Source organism: Palaemon carinicauda, chromosome 37, assembly GCF_036898095.1.
Source record: "Palaemon carinicauda isolate YSFRI2023 chromosome 37, ASM3689809v2, whole genome shotgun sequence".
Taxonomy (NCBI): domain Eukaryota; kingdom Metazoa; phylum Arthropoda; class Malacostraca; order Decapoda; family Palaemonidae; genus Palaemon; species Palaemon carinicauda.
In genome coordinates this window covers 69,044,982-69,052,716 of record NC_090761.1, presented here as the reverse complement: position 1 = coordinate 69,052,716, position 7,735 = coordinate 69,044,982, and positions in this window count along the sequence as shown.

Here is a 7,735-nt window from a genome sequence, read left to right as displayed (position 1 = left end):
AAAGTATTGTAAAATAATAATGCCACTATCTTCATAACTTAGTCTAGGATCACTGATAAATCATGCATGAACACTTGTATATAGGCTCCTGGCCTGGGGGCTATAGTAGCCGACTGGTATGAGGTCAATCGATGACCGATAAAAGCGTCTAAACACGAAATAAAAGTTCCTAGCTATGAAGACTAAATAAACTAATGTATTCGATTAGTATATAAGGCCGGAAGCGTTGTTGTGGCTAACTAAATAAGACATGCAAAACAACAACGACGCCATAAAATGGCGGGTCCGGTAGAGGCACAGCTCTGCCACAAAACATCAATTATTTCGCAAAATAATATTTACTTTACGGCCAGAGCTTAATTAAACAATACTGGAACCTTGTACTCAACTTTCCAGAAGAAGGCGAGGCTGAAGGTAACGACATAGCGAAGATGCAAAACGATAAAGTTCACACAAGGGAAAATCCGTCTCAGTAGGGCAGCTACTAAACAAAGGATGAAGACGCTCGTGACGTCATTAGAGCAATGGCGTCCGTTTGTTTACGTCTCGAGTATCAGTAGTAGCCACGAGTGAGATTAGCTGTGGAACGGCTCCCAGCTATTCTCAGCCCTTACACACCGAAGCGTTAACTCTGTTCGGGGTGGAGATAGCTATGTGGCACGACCAGACATGCGTGTCCCCTGTTGTATTACGATGTCTTAAAGGGAAACCTTTGAGATACTCGCTCCAGAAGTTAGAATTCTGTGATAACCTGTGGTTAAATTCTCTGGGAATATCTTAGTAGTCTTATACCCAAGGAAGCTACCAAACAGGAACCTTCCATCAGGACGCCATGGCTTGAGCCCAAAAAACGGGGTTATATAACAACCTAGCCAGACGCACTTAACCTCCCACTAAGCCAGGTAGCCTATCCCAGTGAGGGAGCCTCCGGTCATAGTGAGGTGGTATAACTTATAAACAAAACATTATGCAATTTCCAATTAACTTAAATACATTTGTAAATCGGTTGTAATTATACACATGAAATCTATTTCATAAAGGAAAATTGTTATAATCATAATGAATTACCTAAATGGACTGGACGACCTTCCACAACGTCCTCTACTCACAACATCCAACTAACAACTGAACAAATGGTTGATATTTGATAAGTTGATAAGTTGATACCGTTGATTAGCTGAAGCTTAAGTATGTAAACATCCGGGAACTTTTGCACAAAACTTTCGGAAGTTTTAATTGGTCCAATACAATCGGTTATGATCAAATTCAGGTTCAGGTTTTGGTCGGAGGATTTTGCCTTTTCATCGGCACCTCATTTTTCTTCTTTGTTCTATTTGATTTTCTTTTCCCTTTTTCTATATTTGGTATATATAAATTCTTTTAATTTTCTATTCCTTCACCTTTATATAAAACATATTTTACTCTATTCTTTTCCTTTTCCTATGGAAGCTGTAATTCTTTTATTTTTCATCTCTCTTCGCTGAGGTCTTGACTGTAAAGTAAGAAATTGGATTACGTCAGGGGGAAAAAAAATGTTCCAAAGGTATTTGACAACAGTATATGTGAAATGAGTCTCCATTATATTCCCAAAAATGTTAATAAACAGTTTGAAACATCGTGATAAAGTACACAGTTATGTCAGTTTATACGTAATAGAACGAATTTCTAATTTCAAACGAAACATGTCAAAACTTTTAGTACTAGGTCATTTCTTAATACATATTCTATGTTGGCGAGAAGCTAAAATGCCATATAATTACCTTTGGCTATACAAATAAAATAAATTACCTAACTTAAATGAATGGTAATTATTTGTAATGGATTACGCATTTCCAAGATAGAAATTCCTTTTAAACTAGTCTATTGACATAGATAGCAAACGTTTTCTATTATTCTTTAACTTATTAAAGAAAACGAGTTCTTATATACTAGCAAGACTCACCTAACCCGAGCTATATTGTAAGGCTTTGAACTTTTACGAAAGTGGCCTATTTCTCACTTGGAAGAAATTAAAGAAATATTGAAATATAATATATTTTTATTATACTGTAATAATATATTAACTTCAATGATGAAAATAACTACGATTTTAATGTTTATATGTTGAAGCAAGTTTTTTCAAACACTTTCTAAGGCATAAAACTACGAGTTATTTTGTATCTGATGATAGGCCTATAGGCCTAGCCTACAACTGCAGTACAGAGAAATAATTTGTTGTTTCTCAGTAGTAAAAATTGAGTCTGGGCATTTGATAAACATTGACGTTCAGGTTTTTTACTAATGAATTAGCAAACAGAAATTGTCGTAAAATTTAACTTTAAAATTTCTTTTTCAGATAATTAAAAGTTTATTTTTGAGTGGATTCTATTTTGGTGGTTGGGATTTAATGCTGAATCTATTTAGATTAAGTTTTATCATGATAAAAACAATTATTTTGATTATGTCATAGTTGGTTTTAAAGTAAAACATTGTGTGGAATAGTAGTCTTAAAATGGCAATAAATGCAATCATAATGAATCTTTAAAAGATACCATAAAATAATATTTAGTAAATAGATGATAATAGTCGACTGATCTTTGGCGTTAGTCTAAAAGGATAAGACAGACTTATGTGAACACTAAGGTTCTAGAGGAGTAAGAATGACAGGATCTTTCTAAATAAAAACTAAGGAGAATGTGAGTATCGACTTGGATGATCTATCCGAGAGTAACAGTCAATAATAGCAGGAGAAATCCGGTAGAAACATTTTGCTTCACACGGTGTTGGAGATGTTAGTTAATTATTTAGTTAGTTGGTTAGTTATTTAGTTAGTTAGTTGCTCTTTTAATCTAATCTTATTAATAATTCATCATCATAATTTTCTCCTACACCTCTTGACGCAAAGGGCCTCAATTAGATTTCACCAGTCGTCTCTATCTTGAGCTTTTAATTCAATACATCTCCATTCATCATCTCTTACTTCACGCTTCATTGTCCTCAGCCATGTAGACCTGGATCTTCCCACTCTTCTAGTGCCTTGTGGAACCCAGTTAAAAGTCTGGTGAACTAATCTCTCATGGGGAGTGCGAACAGCATGCCCAAACCATTTATATCTACTCCTCACCATGATATCCACATATGGCACTTGTGGGATCTCTCTTATAGTTTAATTTCTAATCCTGACCTACCATTTAACTCTCAATTATCTTTAAAAAAAAAAACTTAATATTCAGATGTTTGGAATAGTAGCTAATTCTTTCTTAACGTTCTTCTTAATAATATAGTACAGTTTACAATAAGATGTGAAAGTACAATCAATGCAAGACAAAAAGTATTTTGAAATACAAAATATTCAAAGGATAAGTAATGTCTGATTGTAATGCAAATGTGAATTATATTCATTGCTGAACAGAAATAATAGGCCAGGTGACAGTGTCCCGCGTCAATCAGATAAATACAATATAGATACACACAGAAAATCATTCCATCAGAGGTTTTATGTCTGAGCAAACTGAAAAAACTCCCATTTCTTTTTATATTCCTTAGGGGTTGTTGTGGCCTAATTGGTAACGTCTCTGCCTGGTATTTGCCAGTCTGGGGTTCGAGTCTCGCTCAAACTTATAAGCATCTTTGGTGGCTGCAACCTCACCGTCCTTGTGAGCTGAGGATAGTGGAGTTTGTCTTATAGGTCTATCTGCCGAGTTATCAGCAGCCATTGCCTGTCCCCCCACCCCGCTGGTCCTACCTTGGATGGAGAGGGGGTCTTGGGCGCTGATCATATGTATGTATATATGGTCAGTCTCTATGGCATCGTCCTGCTTGATAGGGCAATGTCGCTTTCCCTTACCTCTTCCATTCATGAGTGGCCTTGAAAACCTTTGATAGTATCATCATTATCATTATCACCATCATCACTTCAAAAATGGGTTTTGAAGTTAACGATGATGACATATAATAGTAGAATGTTTTATTTGTGAATTACAAGCTCTGAAATAATTGCTTTGATTGTGTATGAGCAATTAACTCCTCTCCCCCACCTGAGTTAGGTAACAGGTGGTCGACTTATAACAAAAGGGCAGGCTACAGTAACCCAGGACCCTTTTTATGTGGGTCCTGCAGTAACCCAAGATCTATTATTCAATGTAGACCTTGCAGTTTAAAGGTTTAAAAGTCACTCATGAATGGCAAAGGCAAGGGACAGTGACATTGCCCTAACAAGCAGGACAATGCCCTAGAGACTGACCATATATTTTATGATCAGCGCCCAAGCCTCATCTCCACCCAAGCTAGGACCAGGGAGGGCCAAGCAATGGCTGCTGGTGACTCAGTAGATACACACACATACACAGATACTGTGTGTGTGTGTGTGTGTGTGTGTGTGTGTGTGTGTGTGTGTGTGTGTTAAAAGCCTAGACTCAACTGTTATCTACAATTCCCACAAGATGGAAAAAAAAGTTCATCAAAATCAAAAGATTTAGGTCTAATAAATGAAACCAGAATCTAACCTACTGCATGACAGTTATAACAAAAAATAAGCAGAAAAATCACCTCAGGTAAATAACTTCGACTCTAGACCATAGCTCCTCCAAGGTACAAGGTGACGCCGTTAGGGCTCCTCCGTCCGTTGACTCCTCTTACTTTCACTCTCCCTCGGCTGTTGTTGCTGTCTTGTCCATGACCTCAAGCCCGAAACTTCCATAAATTCTTAGGGGTAAGAAGGTGCTGACAGATCCGATTAGCAAACCACCCAAACCCTACAATTATCCTCTTACGCTCCGACGCCTTTCCATTGTTCTGGAGTCATTAAAGTCATGTTTTCTCGGCGGGGAGGCTCCTCCGACGGGCAACTCTCGCCCTTATAGACGTACGGCCACGCCAAATTCGACCTTACGGGCGTATCGCTGTGCCATTTTGGGCTTTACGGTCGGTCCGTTGGGGTCAGAGTTCCGTGTCAGGCACAGGTATGGCAGGGAACCCTCGACTCTATGGGCAGTCGATAGGGGTCAAAATTGCGTCTCACGAGGCCATAAATGTCAAAGCGAATTACCCATACCATCATTCACTCTCGGACTCTGGGGCTTGGCGAGTTTAAAACTCTACGGGGATGTGCGCCTTGATTGAAATGACTTTTTGCATTATTTTCTTTAATCAGTTTGTTTTCATTGTTTTTGTTATTGGTTTTGCGAAATTTTCTGGGTAATTCGGTAGGGCGTGTTTTTATGGGCACTTAACAAAATATAATTAATCAAATTAAACAAAAAATATAATAATAGAGAAAATAAAACAATTATATCTATCCATCTCTCTCTCTCTCTCTCTCTCTCTCTCTCTCTCTCTCTCTCTCTCTCTCTCTCTCTCTACACACACACACACACACACATATATATATATATATATATATATATATATATATATATATATATATATATATATATATATATATATATATATATATATATATATATATATATATGTATATATATTTATATATATATATATATATATATATATATATATATATATATATATATATATATATATATATATATAATGATTAACAATATGTACAAAGCAATGTATATCTTAAAAAAAGATAATAAAAAAACTTTATTGATGTTCATAGCACGAGTTAAACAGTTTCGCATGCTATTACATAATCTCTTTTTCTCTCGTTGCGATTTAACGATTTCAGAGTCAACACGCGCCAAAGTTTGATGAAATCATATTGATTATGAATATATTATTTGATTTAATTTCGCTCAATCCCATACGCAATTGCATACCTTTAAAACGTAAGGGCCATGGTAAGGTCTCTCTCTCTCTCTCTCTCTCTCTCTCTCTCTCTCTCTCTCTCTCTCTCTCTCTCTCTCTCTCTCTTCTTCTTCTTCTTCTTCTTCTTCTTCCTCTTCTTCTTCTTCTTCTTCTTCTTGATATCTATGAAAAATGGCCAAACATCTAAAGTCATTTCTGGTTCATAAAACACTATAAGATGGCTGTCTGTAGGGGATCTGTTAATAACGCAGTGGATTAAATCATAGAATTGTCTAGTCAAAGACGAGTAAAATAATCTATGTTAATGACTATGCTAAAAGAAACTAGAGGGGCACTCAGTAGAGCGCAGACCTCCACCGCGGCAACTTATTTCTCGACGTTTTACTTGGCCTTTCACCATAGCATATATCAAATGGCGTGGATTTTCTTACACTCAAATATGAACGAAGTTTGAAGTCTCTGTGACAACCATGTCTAAACTTATGGGTGATTACATGAATTGGACATTTTGCTTGACTTTGATCTTGACCTTTCAAAACTTAATCATATCCAGCTTTTTATATAACAGTTAATCCCTGTAAGTTTCATTACGATTATATATATATATATATATATATATATATATATATATATATATATATATATATATATATATATATATATATATTCATCCATCCATATACCAAGGCACTTCCCTCAATTTTGGGGGGTAGCCGACATCAACAAGAAACAAACAAAAAAGGGGGACCTCTACTCTCTACGTTCCTCCAGCCTAACCAGGGACTCAGCCGAGTTCAGCTGGTACTGCTAGGGTGCCACAGCCCACCCTCCCACATTTTCCACCACAGATGAAGCTTCATACTGCTGAGTCCCCTACTGCTGCTACCTCTGCGGTCATCTAAGGCACCGGAGGAAGCAGCAGGGCCTACCGGAACTGCGTCACAATCGCTCGCCATTCATTCCTATTTCTAGCACGCTCTCTTGCCTCTCTCACATCTATCCTCCTATCACCCAGAGCTTTCTTCACACCATCCATCCACCCAAACCTTGGCCTTCCTCTTGTACTTCTCCCATCAACTCTTGCATTCATCACCTTCTTTAGCAGACAGCCACTTTCCATTCTCTCAACATGGCCAAACCACCTCAACACATTCATATCCACTCTAGCCGCTAACTCATTTCTTACACCCGTTCTGACCCTCACCACTTCGTTCCTAACCCTATCTACTCGAGATACACCAGCCATACTCCTTAGACACTTCATCTCAAACACATTCAATTTCTGTCTCTCCATCACTTTCATTCCCCACAACTCCGATCCATACATCACAGTTGGTACAATCACTTTCTCATATAGAACTCTCTTTACATTCATGTCCAACCCTCTATTTTTTACTACTCCCTTAACTGCCCCCAACACTTTGCAACCTTCATTGACTCTTTGACGTACATCTGCTTCCACTCCACCATTTGCTGCAACAACAGACCCCAAGTACTTAAACTGATCCACCTCTTCAAGTAACTCTCCATTCAACATGACATTCAACCTTGCACCACCTTCCCTTCTCGTACATCTCATAACCTTACTCTTACCCACATTAACTCTCAACTTCCTTCTCTCACACACCCTTCCAAATTCTGTCACTAGTCGGTCAAGCTTCTCTTCTGTGTCTGCTACCAGTACAGTATCATCCGCAAACAACAACTGATTTACCTCCCATTCATGATCATTCTCGCCTACCAGTTTTAATCCTCGTCCAAGCACTCGAGCATTCACCTCTCTCACCACTCCATCAACATACAAGTTAAACAACCACGGCGACATCACACATCCCTGTCTCAGCCCCACTCTCACCGGAAACCAATCGCTCACTTCATTTCCTATTCTAACACATGCTTTACTACCCTTGTAGAAACTTTTCACTGCTTGCAACAACCTTCCACCAACTCCATATAACCTCATCACATTTCACATTGCTTCCCT